This window comes from Agrilus planipennis, unplaced genomic scaffold, assembly GCF_000699045.2.
Source record: "Agrilus planipennis isolate EAB-ADULT unplaced genomic scaffold, Apla_2.0 scaffold40, whole genome shotgun sequence".
Lineage (NCBI taxonomy): Eukaryota > Metazoa > Arthropoda > Insecta > Coleoptera > Buprestidae > Agrilus > Agrilus planipennis.
Window position 1 is genome coordinate 361,043 of NW_020438938.1, and position 17,441 is coordinate 378,483.

Sequence of the window (17,441 nt, forward strand, 5' to 3'; positions counted from 1 at the left end):
CCAGGTTAAGTCCGATTCTTACTACCGGTCAAATCATAGCTAAGTCACGGCCCAGTCACAGTTAGATCAAAATGTCGTTGAAAAGAAATGCTGCTATTATTTGATCGTACCCTATAATATGAAATGTATGCTATAATATCTCACTTCATTATGATCTGACCGTGACTTGATTGGGAGTTAACCTACAGTATGATTCAGGCTTAAATTGTCACAATTGGACATCGACACACATCAAATACTTCCATCCAGGTTAAGTCCGATTCTTACTACCGGTCAAATCATAGCTAAGTCACGGCCCAGTCACAGTTAGATCAAAATGTCGTTGAAAAGAAATGCTGCTATTATTTGATCGTACCCTATAATATGAAATGTATGCTATAATATCTCACTTCATTATGATCTGACCGTGACTTGATTGGGAGTTAACCTACAGTATGATTCAGGCTTAAATTGTCACAATTGGACATCGACACACATCAAATACTTCCATCCAGGTTAAGTCCGATTCTTACTACCGGTCAAATCATAGCTAAGTCACGGCCCAGTCACAGTTAGATCAAAATGTCGTTGAAAAGAAATGCTGCTATTATTTGATCGTACCCTATAATATGAAATGTATGCTATAATATCTCACTTCATTATGATCTGACCGTGACTTGATTGGGAGTTAACCTACAGTATGATTCAGGCTTAAATTGTCACAATTGGACATCGACACACATCAAATACTTCCATCCAGGTTAAGTCCGATTCTTACTACCGGTCAAATCATAGCTAAGTCACGGCCCAGTCACAGTTAGATCAAAATGTCGTTGAAAAGAAATGCTGCTATTATTTGATCGTACCCTATAATATGAAATGTATGCTATAATATCTCACTTCATTATGATCTGACCGTGACTTGATTGGGAGTTAACCTACAGTATGATTCAGGCTTAAATTGTCACAATTGGACATCGACACACATCAAATACTTCCATCCAGGTTAAGTCCGATTCTTACTACCGGTCAAATCATAGCTAAGTCACGGCCCAGTCACAGTTAGATCAAAATGTCGTTGAAAAGAAATGCTGCTATTATTTGATCGTACCCTATAATATGAAATGTATGCTATAATATCTCACTTCATTATGATCTGACCGTGACTTGATTGGGAGTTAACCTACAGTATGATTCAGGCTTAAATTGTCACAATTGGACATCGACACACATCAAATACTTCCATCCAGGTTAAGTCCGATTCTTACTACCGGTCAAATCATAGCTAAGTCACGGCCCAGTCACAGTTAGATCAAAATGTCGTTGAAAAGAAATGCTGCTATTATTTGATCGTACCCTATAATATGAAATGTATGCTATAATATCTCACTTCATTATGATCTGACCGTGACTTGATTGGGAGTTAACCTACAGTATGATTCAGGCTTAAATTGTCACAATTGGACATCGACACACATCAAATACTTCCATCCAGGTTAAGTCCGATTCTTACTACCGGTCAAATCATAGCTAAGTCACGGCCCAGTCACAGTTAGATCAAAATGTCGTTGAAAAGAAATGCTGCTATTATTTGATCGTACCCTATAATATGAAATGTATGCTATAATATCTCACTTCATTATGATCTGACCGTGACTTGATTGGGAGTTAACCTACAGTATGATTCAGGCTTAAATTGTCACAATTGGACATCGACACACATCAAATACTTCCATCCAGGTTAAGTCCGATTCTTACTACCGGTCAAATCATAGCTAAGTCACGGCCCAGTCACAGTTAGATCAAAATGTCGTTGAAAAGAAATGCTGCTATTATTTGATCGTACCCTATAATATGAAATGTATGCTATAATATCTCACTTCATTATGATCTGACCGTGACTTGATTGGGAGTTAACCTACAGTATGATTCAGGCTTAAATTGTCACAATTGGACATCGACACACATCAAATACTTCCATCCAGGTTAAGTCCGATTCTTACTACCGGTCAAATCATAGCTAAGTCACGGCCCAGTCACAGTTAGATCAAAATGTCGTTGAAAAGAAATGCTGCTATTATTTGATCGTACCCTATAATATGAAATGTATGCTATAATATCTCACTTCATTATGATCTGACCGTGACTTGATTGGGAGTTAACCTACAGTATGATTCAGGCTTAAATTGTCACAATTGGACATCGACACACATCAAATACTTCCATCCAGGTTAAGTCCGATTCTTACTACCGGTCAAATCATAGCTAAGTCACGGCCCAGTCACAGTTAGATCAAAATGTCGTTGAAAAGAAATGCTGCTATTATTTGATCGTACCCTATAATATGAAATGTATGCTATAATATCTCACTTCATTATGATCTGACCGTGACTTGATTGGGAGTTAACCTACAGTATGATTCAGGCTTAAATTGTCACAATTGGACATCGACACACATCAAATACTTCCATCCAGGTTAAGTCCGATTCTTACTACCGGTCAAATCATAGCTAAGTCACGGCCCAGTCACAGTTAGATCAAAATGTCGTTGAAAAGAAATGCTGCTATTATTTGATCGTACCCTATAATATGAAATGTATGCTATAATATCTCACTTCATTATGATCTGACCGTGACTTGATTGGGAGTTAACCTACAGTATGATTCAGGCTTAAATTGTCACAATTGGACATCGACACACATCAAATACTTCCATCCAGGTTAAGTCCGATTCTTACTACCGGTCAAATCATAGCTAAGTCACGGCCCAGTCACAGTTAGATCAAAATGTCGTTGAAAAGAAATGCTGCTATTATTTGATCGTACCCTATAATATGAAATGTATGCTATAATATCTCACTTCATTATGATCTGACCGTGACTTGATTGGGAGTTAACCTACAGTATGATTCAGGCTTAAATTGTCACAATTGGACATCGACACACATCAAATACTTCCATCCAGGTTAAGTCCGATTCTTACTACCGGTCAAATCATAGCTAAGTCACGGCCCAGTCACAGTTAGATCAAAATGTCGTTGAAAAGAAATGCTGCTATTATTTGATCGTACCCTATAATATGAAATGTATGCTATAATATCTCACTTCATTATGATCTGACCGTGACTTGATTGGGAGTTAACCTACAGTATGATTCAGGCTTAAATTGTCACAATTGGACATCGACACACATCAAATACTTCCATCCAGGTTAAGTCCGATTCTTACTACCGGTCAAATCATAGCTAAGTCACGGCCCAGTCACAGTTAGATCAAAATGTCGTTGAAAAGAAATGCTGCTATTATTTGATCGTACCCTATAATATGAAATGTATGCTATAATATCTCACTTCATTATGATCTGACCGTGACTTGATTGGGAGTTAACCTACAGTATGATTCAGGCTTAAATTGTCACAATTGGACATCGACACACATCAAATACTTCCATCCAGGTTAAGTCCGATTCTTACTACCGGTCAAATCATAGCTAAGTCACGGCCCAGTCACAGTTAGATCAAAATGTCGTTGAAAAGAAATGCTGCTATTATTTGATCGTACCCTATAATATGAAATGTATGCTATAATATCTCACTTCATTATGATCTGACCGTGACTTGATTGGGAGTTAACCTACAGTATGATTCAGGCTTAAATTGTCACAATTGGACATCGACACACATCAAATACTTCCATCCAGGTTAAGTCCGATTCTTACTACCGGTCAAATCATAGCTAAGTCACGGCCCAGTCACAGTTAGATCAAAATGTCGTTGAAAAGAAATGCTGCTATTATTTGATCGTACCCTATAATATGAAATGTATGCTATAATATCTCACTTCATTATGATCTGACCGTGACTTGATTGGGAGTTAACCTACAGTATGATTCAGGCTTAAATTGTCACAATTGGACATCGACACACATCAAATACTTCCATCCAGGTTAAGTCCGATTCTTACTACCGGTCAAATCATAGCTAAGTCACGGCCCAGTCACAGTTAGATCAAAATGTCGTTGAAAAGAAATGCTGCTATTATTTGATCGTACCCTATAATATGAAATGTATGCTATAATATCTCACTTCATTATGATCTGACCGTGACTTGATTGGGAGTTAACCTACAGTATGATTCAGGCTTAAATTGTCACAATTGGACATCGACACACATCAAATACTTCCATCCAGGTTAAGTCCGATTCTTACTACCGGTCAAATCATAGCTAAGTCACGGCCCAGTCACAGTTAGATCAAAATGTCGTTGAAAAGAAATGCTGCTATTATTTGATCGTACCCTATAATATGAAATGTATGCTATAATATCTCACTTCATTATGATCTGACCGTGACTTGATTGGGAGTTAACCTACAGTATGATTCAGGCTTAAATTGTCACAATTGGACATCGACACACATCAAATACTTCCATCCAGGTTAAGTCCGATTCTTACTACCGATCAAATCATAGCTAAGTCACGGCCCAGTCACAGTTAGATCAAAATGTCGTTGAAAAGAAATGCTGCTATTATTTGACTGTACCCTATAGTATGAAATGTATGCTATAATATCTCACTTCATTATGATCTGACCGTGACTTGAATTGTGAGTTAACCTACAGTATGTATCAGGCTTGCTTTGTCAACGCACCTAATACTTCCATCTAAATTAAGCCTGATTCATATTTTCGGTTAAGTCATAGCCAAGTCACGGTTCAGTTACAGTCAGATCAAAATGTCGTTAAAAAGAAATGCGTGTAGTGGGTAAAAAAATTCAGAAATTGAATTTTCAGTATAATATTTCATAATTCATTTGTTTTGCTGAACGAGCTTATTTTCTGATGTTCCAAATTAAATTCATTTTAAAACGCTGGTTGATGTGGTTAATTCAACTGTCGAGCCGCAAGGATCGCGCTTAATAAAGGGAGTAGGACTCGACAAATGTCATAATTCAAGTTGGTCCCTGCATAAGTAAAAATGAGAAATAATTGATGAGGTACTACTGATAACCCGTACGATTGCAATTGTCAGTTTAATTTTAGTCCATTGTATGCAAGAAGAAGGACGTTATTAACTGTTTTGCATAGCGGAGCCGGTCTCAATTACAATTAATAATCGAGAATGATATGCGGAGAGGATGATGATGCATGAAGATTTGAAGAGATGCAAGACGCATTGGCTGATTACGAACAATGAGCTGGTGCATTTTTATTGAAAACGAACAATCTTGACAGCCTTGAGAGAGGCCCACACCTGTGTTTAAATGTATATCAAATAATGAAATAATGTGTAACCGCGCCATCTTCCTCTACTTACTTCTTCTTACCGTCCCTCCATTGTACCACGTCTGACAGATGCCAATCGAATGGAATCGCATTGTCGAGTCGATATTTTTTATTTAACGACTACAACCATTCGATATGCGTAATTATATTATAGTCGAGTCTAAAGAAAAATAATTGTGCATGCCGTGTGTATGTTACAGTATACAGCTAATGACGGACAATGTACTTGTACAGATCAGTATGTAATTATGTATGACCTTCTAAGTACTCCTTTATCACGGGCAATTGCCAGACAAATTCTATCGATCGATAGGAAATAGTGAAAGAATTTTTTCAACAAATGCTGTGTGAATTTTTATCTTTTTGTATCGAATTCTTCAAAGAAACAGATCGAAAAATCAATATACGGACTGACATTCATTCCCATATCAAATACACTTCATTGATATTCACTTTTCATCAATTTTGGTACAAAAAATCGTTTAATAACACTTCAAAGTAAGGAATACTGCAAAAATTATAGTTTCGGGTTCGTGTCTTAACGCACTGTTGGAGTCTCCAGGTTTCTTTTAACAAATACGTATGGGAGTTTGTCGAAAACGTTATCTGACGTTACTAGTACGTGTTCATAGTTAATTTGTATTGTTATTAAAACCTGTGGATGTTTGCCTTTTAAAAATCGAACGTATTGCAACGGGTTTTATTAGTTTCAAAAGTTGACGCTTACCAGACATGTTTCCTACAAAAATTAGGATAAATAAATTGTTACACTGAGAAGCTTCCACTGCTCTCTACATATAGGAATTACTTGAAATTCTTAAAAGAATAAATACTATGTCAGTTTTTACTTTTTTGCATCGAATTCTTCAAAAAAACAGACCCAAATAATCAACAGACGGACAGATATTCATTCACATATCAAGTACACTTCATTAGTATCGAGTTATCTATAATTGTGTTGTAAAATTCTTTTAATAACACTGCATAGTAAGGAATACTGCGTAAATTATAGTTTCGGGTTCGTGTCTTAACGCACTGTTGGAGTCTCCAGGTTTGTTTGAACAAATAAGTATGAGAGGCTGTCGAAAACGTTATCTGACGTTACTAGTACGTGTTCATAGTTAATTTGTATTGTTATTAAAGCATGTGGATGTTTGCCTTTTAAAAATCGAACGTGTTGCAACAGGTTTCCTTAGTTTCAAAAGTTGACGCTCATCAGACATGCGTTCTATAAAAATTAGGATAAATAAATTGTTACACTCAGAAGCTTTCACTGCTCTCTACATATAGGAATTATTTAAAATTCCTGAAAGAACAAATACTGTATCAGTTTTTACATTTTTACATGGAATTCTTCAAAAAAAACAGACCCAAATAATCAACAGACGGACAGATATTCATTCACATATCAAGGTACACTTCATTAGTGTCGAGTTATCTATAATTTTGATGTAAAATTCTTTTACGAATACTTCATAGTAAGGTATACTGCGTAAACTCTAATAGTTTCGGGTTCGTGTCTTAACGCACTGTTGGAGTCTCCAGGTTTATTTGACCAAATAAACATGAATGACTGCCGGAAACGTTATCAAACATTACCAATACGTGTTCATAATCATTTTCTATTATTATTAAAGCCTGTGGATGTTTGACTTTTACAAATGAACTTTGAACAACGGGTTTCTTTAGTTTAAAAAGTTGACACACATCAGGCATATTTCTTATTAAAAATATGATAAATAAATAGTTACAAATAGAAGCTTTTACTGCCGTCTATGTATAAGAACTACTTAATGTTTCTGAAAGAACAAATACCATGGCAATTTTTATCTTTTGCAACGAATTTTTCAAAAAATAATCATCAAATTAAATCAACAGACAGACAGACATTCACTTAGTCAGCAAATACACTTCATTAGTATCCAGTTATCTATAATTTTGATGCAAAATTCTTTTAATAACACTTCAAAGTAAGGAATACGACGTAAATTACAGTTTCGGGTTCGTGTCTTAACGCACTGTTGAAGTCTCCAGGTTTATTTGAAGAAATAAATGTGAATGACTGCCGAAAACATTATTAAACATTACTAATGCGTGTTAATAATCATTTTCTATTGTTGTTAAAGCCTGTAGACGTTTTTCAAAAGTTGATGCTCAAGCATGTTCCCTATTAAAATCAGGATAAATAAATAGTTACATATAGAAGCTCGTGCATAAAAGAATATACATGTAGGTATGTGTAGGGTACATTTTACGACCGTTTAGTCATAAAACGCAAATAGCTGTGCAATGTGACATTTAAATTTTACTGCTGTTCTTCAGTGCTTATTTAAAGTAACAATCTTCACTACATCGCATCGATCAATGGTTTGGGGTTAACATTCTTGTGTCAAAGTGGTTTTCTGTTATTAAAAGATTTGAACTGACACTGTTGACATGTTGTGTAAGCTTCTACAGTTACAATTTTTCAGTAAATTGTTTAGATTAATGTTCTTTCTTTTATTGTTATTGCTAGTGCAATTAGTGAGGCAGAAGGCTTAATTATTAAAACTTTTATTTCCTACATATGTTGGTACAGTGTATGTAGAAAATGAAAAACGTTGGCATTTAACATTCCAAGAATAACGGCTCCAGAATGATACCATGTCAAACAGCGAGCGTAACATTATAAAGTTATTTATTCTTATAATTAACAAGATTAAGATAANTACGAATACTTCATAGTAAGGTATACTGCGTAAACTCTAATAGTTTCGGGTTCGTGTCTTAACGCACTGTTGGAGTCTCCAGGTTTATTTGACCAAATAAACATGAATGACTGCCGGAAACGTTATCAAACATTACCAATACGTGTTCATAATCATTTTCTATTATTATTAAAGCCTGTGGATGTTTGACTTTTACAAATGAACTTTGAACAACGGGTTTCTTTAGTTTAAAAAGTTGACACACATCAGGCATATTTCTTATTAAAAATATGATAAATAAATAGTTACAAATAGAAGCTTTTACTGCCGTCTATGTATAAGAACTACTTAATGTTTCTGAAAGAACAAATACCATGGCAATTTTTATCTTTTGCAACGAATTTTTCAAAAAATAATCATCAAATTAAATCAACAGACAGACAGACATTCACTTAGTCAGCAAATACACTTCATTAGTATCCAGTTATCTATAATTTTGATGCAAAATTCTTTTAATAACACTTCAAAGTAAGGAATACGACGTAAATTACAGTTTCGGGTTCGTGTCTTAACGCACTGTTGAAGTCTCCAGGTTTATTTGAAGAAATAAATGTGAATGACTGCCGAAAACATTATTAAACATTACTAATGCGTGTTAATAATCATTTTCTATTGTTGTTAAAGCCTGTAGACGTTTTTCAAAAGTTGATGCTCAAGCATGTTCCCTATTAAAATCAGGATAAATAAATAGTTACATATAGAAGCTCGTGCATAAAAGAATATACATGTAGGTATGTGTAGGGTACATTTTACGACCGTTTAGTCATAAAACGCAAATAGCTGTGCAATGTGACATTTAAATTTTACTGCTGTTCTTCAGTGCTTATTTAAAGTAACAATCTTCACTACATCGCATCGATCAATGGTTTGGGGTTAACATTCTTGTGTCAAAGTGGTTTTCTGTTATTAAAAGATTTGAACTGACACTGTTGACATGTTGTGTAAGCTTCTACAGTTACAATTTTTCAGTAAATTGTTTAGATTAATGTTCTTTCTTTTATTGTTATTGCTAGTGCAATTAGTGAGGCAGAAGGCTTAATTATTAAAACTTTTATTTCCTACATATGTTGGTACAGTGTATGTAGAAAATGAAAAACGTTGGCATTTAACATTCCAAGAATAACGGCTCCAGAATGATACCATGTCAAACAGCGAGCGTAACATTATAAAGTTATTTATTCTTATAATTAACAAGATTAAGATAAATTTAAATGTTTCTGTGCCATTTTTTCTATGTTCGTATACAAGGAGAAATATTTATGGGAGCTGATGTAGCGTAATCCAAAATGATAAATGGTGGGGCATATTTACCGTTAAACAAAATACCTACCTACTTGATTTAATTTGAGTTATGATTTGACCTTGTCTTTAATAGCTAGCACGCACTTTAATAACACACAAATAAGTAATGAACGATCGAAATCCGAAAACTTTTACCAAAAAGCTAATAGCACACAGGAAAATTAAATAGGTACTCACATAAATAACACCGTAAATTTCTATTTTAATTATGGCGATTATAAAAATATTTTTGGTGGTTACACATCATTTGGTTATTATGCAAATGTATGATTTGCATCCGGTCTCATCACGAAATTTGTATTTGCATTTGTTAAACCAGAAAAAAAGCTACAAGGCAAAGCCCTTAAGGTGATCATAGCCACCTGAAATGTAAATACTAATAATGATGGTTTCTTTCGTTAAATTCTTTCGCAGTGCTTTATTAAATGATCGAAAGCTTTCAAATAATGATTTCACTTCTCATAGTTTCTTGAGTTTTTAATTTATGGCATAATTTACAAAGAATCTGCGTCTCATCTTTATATGTTCGAAGAATTGATTTGAAACGTACAATTCCGATGAAAAACACCTGTTTGATAAACAAAACAAATAGCTATTAAATAATTTAATTGAAATTCCAAAGAAATAAAATAAAATTGTAATTTAAGTAACCATCACGATTTTTGCATCAGTATCTTTCCGTCTAATTATTTTCTAAATAATTTATTTAATTTTAAGACGAAAAAGTTGATAAAGTTTTAGTGTTACTTTTATGATTTTATACATATACTAAAATAAATGGTTGTTACTTTATTATATGCGAAATATCGTTTATTTAATAATTTTGTGTCCGTTAATGATGGTAATTTAATAGAGCACTGCTGAAAGACTAAAATAATCAAACAGGTGCGACATGTTCCCACAATGTCCTTTATAAATTGTTTACAGCTTTGTTACATTAGTTGGTCAAGGACTTGAGTCGCTTACAACGACAAAATAGGCCTCGTATTGTTGGATCGTGTTGTTCAAGTTGATATTGACAATAATACTTATATCTCTTGCTCAGCAGGTTGTAGTTACAATGCATGAGAACAATTATTATGATGCTAAAAAAACATCAACTGTAATACCATATGTATAATATTGAGCATCTTAAAAAATACATTTGTTTGATTCAATTGATTAATTTTCAAGGTTTACGGAGTGATTTGCTTGTTTTATAATTATATTTTCAATTACACCCTGCTAACTAGAAGGAACCAGGAACCAAGAAACTTAATTAATTTCGAAAAATGTTTTTTACATTACGTATACGTTTATTTCTACCTTTTTGTTTTATGTAATGAGTACCAACTTGAATATGGTTGAAGTTTCATATGAATTGAGATTATGACTTTTGAGAATACAGTTAATAGAAATTTCTAACACAAAAGTACAGTGTTCTAACGCAGCATTGTAGTCTCCAGGGATATATACGAATACATTACAAAAGGACTAAAGTATAAGTGTTTATGAATTGATCTGGGAATAAAACAATTAATCTAAAGATATTTGTTAACCAAATACAATCAAAATGACCTTAATTGGAATTTGAATAAAACCAAATTTGAATGCTATGCAGAAAAATAAACATACAAAACATACTGCATATGAAAACTGTAGATGAAGCGACTGGAATGAAATTCTGTTAGAGTTAAATTTGCGACAATAAGATTGAAATTCAACAGTTAGCTTTACATAATGAGAAAGGTAACAATGATATTGTTTACGTGTTTACATTAACGTTAAAACAACCGTTAGGTAGGTACTAGATTTTAGATGAATTAATTGTGAATTATGAGCAATTCAAGTCCGCAGTAATTAAGAGGTATGAGAATTTGGGTCAATGGTTCCTGACAGTGCTCGAGATTAGCCTACAAGTATTAATGATGGCAGCATACCATACAATTTAGACTTAATTTTTGACTTAATTATTTCAGTGTTGTTCACGCACAATATTCTACGTAGTGTGCCTAATTAAAATATCTCCCTTTTTGTGACATACCTCAGCAGTGATTCGTAGAAGTTACAAAATAGTTTAATAGTTACTTAAGCACAGATGTTGTTACGAAAAAGTTTAAAGCTTGAGCGATAAATCTATTTAATGCATCATGGTTACTTTCACTACACCTAATGGTCAAGAAGAATTCCTTGAAACAAGTAAAGTACCTACTTAGGAAGAAATATTTTTAGGATGTAATTAAAAGTTTTTGATGTTGAAATTAAAGTTTTACTTATTAGGGCTAATTTTTATTCACACTTTTGGGCTTTCAACTGATGGACATTACGAATCTTTCATTCCGAATACTCTTTTTATTACAAAATACGGTATCAAATTGAAAACTTAATTCGCAAAAGTATATTTTAAAAAGTAACTACGTAAGCATCAACCTTTACACCCATTATAATTCAGTGAAACTTGTTAATGTACGACACGACGTATATGTAGGTACGTATGAAATTCCAACAGTTGCATTGGCAACAGAACTAAACTAGCAAGGAATGAGATCATCGACAATTAGGTATACCACCTGTCAATAATAATACGTTTTCAAATAATTACGGTTTCTACATAAATACATACGTGTGTGTATGTAATTTATTATATCATCAATTGGAATAATTTTTATTTCTGAAAAGCTTATAGGTACACAACCAAATCGATGCCATGTATGGTAATTTCCGATGTCACACACATTTCAGATGCGATCATAGACGATTAAAAGGTTCTGGCGAATAGTTTATAATGACCTGTAATTATAATTGTTATTGGAAAAACAATTTAAACTTACTGACGTACAAAGACTGACTTCAATACTTTACCTATATGCACAAACTTAAAGTAAAAAGTTAATAAATTCAAATAGGATCTCCAATATTGTTTAATCTCTTCAAGTAGGTGATTATCCTTCAATTTTTCGCCCCTTTTGATGAATATTTTTTACAAATTTAATGGGACAATTGCTTGGTAAAACCGCAGCTTTTTCAAGTTTAGTTGTGTGTCACACATGATACTAAATGATGGCCAGAGTTTGAAAACGTTTTTTGACCATCACTTTCCGTTTCGTTTTAATCCACAAAGGATTAGTAAGGATGTGGGTAATTATAAGTAAGGAGTTGTTTGCAGTAATGTATTTCCTTATAGATATCTTAAATTGTAACGCTTACTATTCCATTTTTTCTTTACAAAATAAAAGGCACAATGAGTTCTGAAAGAGTTTTCATGGGCAGAACTGAACTGAACAACACCTTAAACAACTTTGAACTAACTGTAATACCATTATTTAATTTTTTTTGTAAAGAACTGCTCTTTTCGTCAAGGGAGAAATTAATTTCCAAAGAATTTCACGTACAATTCGAAAGAAGATTGAAGAAAAATTTGAAGAATCATTGGTGTTATTTTATCAAACCGCGAAGGTTATTGTTATTTTATATTTTTTAAGTTTCCTTAATCGTTAAAAAAAATCGGTCGCAGAATTTACTGGCATAAAAAGAAAGATTCATTTGCAAAAGCTCTTACGTACCTACAATCTGAAAATATTCAGCAAAATCTTAACCAACTTTTCGTATTATTTAATCTAATGTAACGTTAGTTAGGATAAAGCATAGCCAACCACAACTTTCCATTCATACCGTTGCGCATACCAAACAAAATTACCTTTCTAAAGGTTAACAATTGGCTTACTTACATTACGTTCAACAATCGCCCGACATTATTACACTCAAATCACTTTTACTTTTTAACACCATTCCAAATAAACCGCGTGCATATGTAAGTTATTGTAATCCTCCAACCAGGTTAGCTATCACTCACAATAGTATTCCTCCTGTTAACAATGTTTTCCTTCTTCTTCACAACAACAACAACAAAAACATTAAATTATCTTATGCTTTTTTATTTAAACGGAGAGAAATAAATGAAGAACGATCGAGCCGGTGCGGGTTCGCGAAAATTGCATCTCTTTTACGGCGGTTAGCCGCGACCGAATAGAGTTCCTGTCGAACTGAGGAAATTGGAGTACGAACGGACGGATCTCAGCAAGCTCGGCGAAATGAAAGTAAAGTGGGCAGTAGTAGAAGTAGTGGTATGGAGAGCCAGGTTCTCAGCCTACTACTAGTAGAGTAGGCACTAGTTATCTACGTAAACTACGTAGCCATATAACGTCACCGCTGCATGAATACCACTGATTTGTATGCAAACTGTTGGCCGCTGCGAACACCTAAGTCTCTCTTCCTTTTAGTCAACACTAATAACTGAATTAAGGTAGTCCGTCCAAATTTTGTGCTTTAAGGAGCTTTTGTAAACAAGAAAAGTCAAGCCTTATCCTATCGGTCAAGTCGTGGTTAATTGGCTGGACCGTGATATGACCGTTCCTTATAGTATGAAATGTATGCTATTAAATTTCAATGACATTTTGATCTGACTGTGACTGGACTTGGACGTGACTTGATCGTGAGTTGACTGACAGTTAGCCAAGTCACGGTTCAGTCACAGTCAGATCAAAATGTCGTTGAAGAGAAATGCTGTGGTTAGTTGACCGTACCCTATAAAATGAAATATATGCTACAACATTTAACTTAATTATAACCGCACCGTGACTTGATGGTGGGTTAACCTACAGCACTAATCGGACTTGAATTGTCAACATTGGACATCGACACACATCTAATACTTCCATCCAGGTTAAGTCCGATTCTTACTCTCGGTCAAGTCATAGTCAAGTCACGGTCCAGTCACAGTCAGATCAAAATGTCGTTGAAAAGAAATGCTGCCATTAGTTGACTGTACCCTACAGTATGAAATGTATGCTATATCTCACTTCATTATGACCCGACCGTGACTTGAATTGTGAGTTGACCTACAGTATGAATCTGACTTTCATTGTCAACAATGGACATCGACACACCTCTAATACTTCCAGGATAAGCTCGATTCATACTACCGGTCAAGTCATAGCCAAGTCATGGTTCAGTCACAGTCAGATCAAAATGTCGTTGAAAAAAAATGCTGCGGATAGTTGATCGTACCCTATAGTATGAAATATATGCTACAACATTTCACTTAATTATGAATGGACCGTGACTTGATTGTGAGTTAACCTACAGTATGAATCGGACTTGAATTGTCAACATTGGACATCGACACACATGTAATACTTCCATCCAGGTTAAGTCCGATTCTTACTCTCGGTCAAGTCATAGTCAAGTCACGGTCCAGTCACAGTCAGATCAAAATGTCGTTGAAAAGAAATGCCGCCATTAGTTGACTGTACCCTACAGTATGAAATGTATGCTATATCTCACTTCATTATGACCCGACCGTGACTTGAATTGTGAGTTGACCTACAGTATGAATCTGACTTTCATTGTCAACAATGGACATCGACACACCTCTAATACTTCCAGGATAAGCTCGATTCATACTACCGGTCAAGTCATAGCCAAGTCATGGTTCAGTCACAGTCAGATCAAAATGTCGTTGAAAAAAAATGCTGCGGATAGTTGATCGTACCCTATAGTATGAAATATATGCTACAACATTTCACTTAATTATGAATGGACCGTGACTTGATTGTGAGTTAACCTACAGTATGAATCGGACTTGAATTGTCAACATTGGACATCGACACACATGTAATACTTCCATCCAGGTTAAGTCCGATTCTTACTCTCGGTCAAGTCATAGTCAAGTCACGGTCCAGTCACAGTCAGATCAAAATGTCGTTGAAAAGAAATGCCGCCATTAGTTGACTGTACCCTACAGTATGAAATGTATGCTATATCTCACTTCATTATGACCCGACCGTGACTTGAATTGTGAGTTGACCTACAGTATGAATCTGACTTTCATTGTCAACAATGGACATCGACACACCTCTAATACTTCCAGGATAAGCTCGATTCATACTACCGGTCAAGTCATAGCCAAGTCATGGTTCAGTCACAGTCAGATCAAAATGTCGTTGAAAAAAAATGCTGCGGATAGTTGATCGTACCCTATAGTATGAAATATATGCTACAACATTTCACTTAATTATGAATGGACCGTGACTTGATTGTGAGTTAACCTACAGTATGAATCGGGCTTGAATTGTCAAAATTGGACATCGACACGCATCTAACACTTCCATCCAGATTAAGCCCGATTCACACTACCTGTCAAGTTATAGCCAAGTCACGGTCCAGTCACAGTCAGATCCAGATGTCATTGAAGAGAAATGCTGTGATTACTTGACAGTCACGGTCTAGTTAATAATTAAATGCGGTATTTCTCTCCTACGATATTTTGATTTGACTGTGGCTGGAGCGTAACTTGACCGTGACTTGATCGATAGTGTAAATCGGGCTTTAAAATCCAATTTATATAATTACAATTATAACAACAAAAGGTAACGATAACAAGTGTGTTACCTGCTTCTTCCCTTTTGTCTTTAATAGTTGTCTAGACTTGCTTTGGTTCAATTTAGTCTTCAAACAATAATAAATGAAAACCTCACGCTTCCTGTTTTAACTAGGCAGTGGTTTTTAAAACTAATTTCAATTTTAATTGGATATTACTCATGTGTTGAATATGTCACATAAGCAGTTATAAGCCTCATTAACGCTGCTTAAATCGGTACCGAAAAGTGATTTGTTGTGGTGGCAAACAATTTAAATTGCAATTGTTTAAGGAAGTTGATACCATAGATAAATAAAAGGTAGACATCAGTGAAACATTAAAAGTAGTATCTATTTAACACATTTATATTTGAAAAACGCTGGTAGGGTTTAAATGTGATTAGGGAAATAGTTTAATGAATGATATTATATTACGACAGGACTTTTGAAAATGATGAAAATTCTTAACGCATTAAAATCGAAATTAAATGGAGTTAAAAGAACTGAAAGTTTCCTCGATTCAACAATGTTTGCTTATTGTTTTTCATGTAAAGCACCCTTGAATTAGTTCAGTGTTCGTTCAGTTACTCGTAATATCTTTTCGCAATTAAACCTGTTGCCTGCAACATTGTATGCATATTTATTCAAAAAAGTGGCGATTGGTTTTGCGGCAAAGGTCGCGACTGATCCAATTCCGACCTTCCTGTATGGAATGTGTTTTAACTTCACTCATGCAAAGCTTAATAAACTGCAGATCATTTACAACTGCAGAGAGCGGCTTCTATGCCAGCACCATTATCTTTTTCAAATTGAATAAATATTTGAAAAACAAGTAAAAAAACTACATTATTATTATTATCACATTAAATGGATTCTAACTGATCACAGAGAAACGATGGCGAAATTTTTAAAATATAATTTGTCGAACGTTTCCTTAGTATTTTCATTTTTTGCAAATTTTATGCCTTTTACTGTTAATAATATGCAATTAAGTAAGTTTTTCTTCGTTATTGCGGAAAATTATTATGGACGCCCTTGAAACAGTTACCACTAAGTACAAGGAACTAATCTAACTACAGGTATATACATAAGCTAATTATCGAAACCATAAAATTAATCAAAAACCCATATATCTGTTTCAAGAAAACTCATAAAAGTTAGCATTGGAATGTGTTTGAAATGTTTAAATTTAAATTTATGACATTGTCATATTCCTACAAATATTACTGAGTTTAGAAGGCTTCTGGAGTTTTATTTGAAATATTTGAATTAAACTTAACCTGAAAATGATAAATGTCAATAACGACAGGCAAACATTATCAAAATGAATGCTTTTCTCGTGTTATATATATCTACCTACATTAATAATTAAGCAAAAGTTGTTTCTGCAATATCACTGCAATAAAAAATTTAGAAACGCTTTGATATCCTTTCGCTAATTTGAATATCTTCGCCTTTTAGCTTTATTATACTGCATAAAATTCTAGCATACATCATAAAATATTCGTAAATATTTTGAAGGTCATTTTGGCACCTTTATCAATTTTATTAATTCAGATTCTGACCAGCACTATAATGTAATTAATTTCAAATGGTGTGATGCAAGTTTTGTGTCCATTGAAGAAGATTTCAATAAATAATTTTATTGTTAAGACTATTTGCATGTTTTGCGGCTTCTATAGTCATTAAGTGTAGCAAAGCAAATTGACGGATATGGGAAAATAATAGAAGTAA

The 17,441-nt window shown here is 34.1% G+C and overlaps 1 protein-coding gene across 1 annotated transcript in view; it reads right to left on the minus strand.

Moving 5' to 3' along the window:
• LOC108740889 overlaps positions 1-13,449 on the minus strand; it is a 61,226-nt gene extending 47,777 nt beyond the window's left edge. Inside the window, exon 1 of the mRNA XM_018475399.2 lies at positions 13,019-13,449. The gene's annotated coding sequence lies outside the window, so the exon portion shown is untranslated. The remainder of the gene's footprint in view (positions 1-13,018) is intronic.
• Between the last annotated feature and the right edge of the window lie 3,992 nt (positions 13,450-17,441).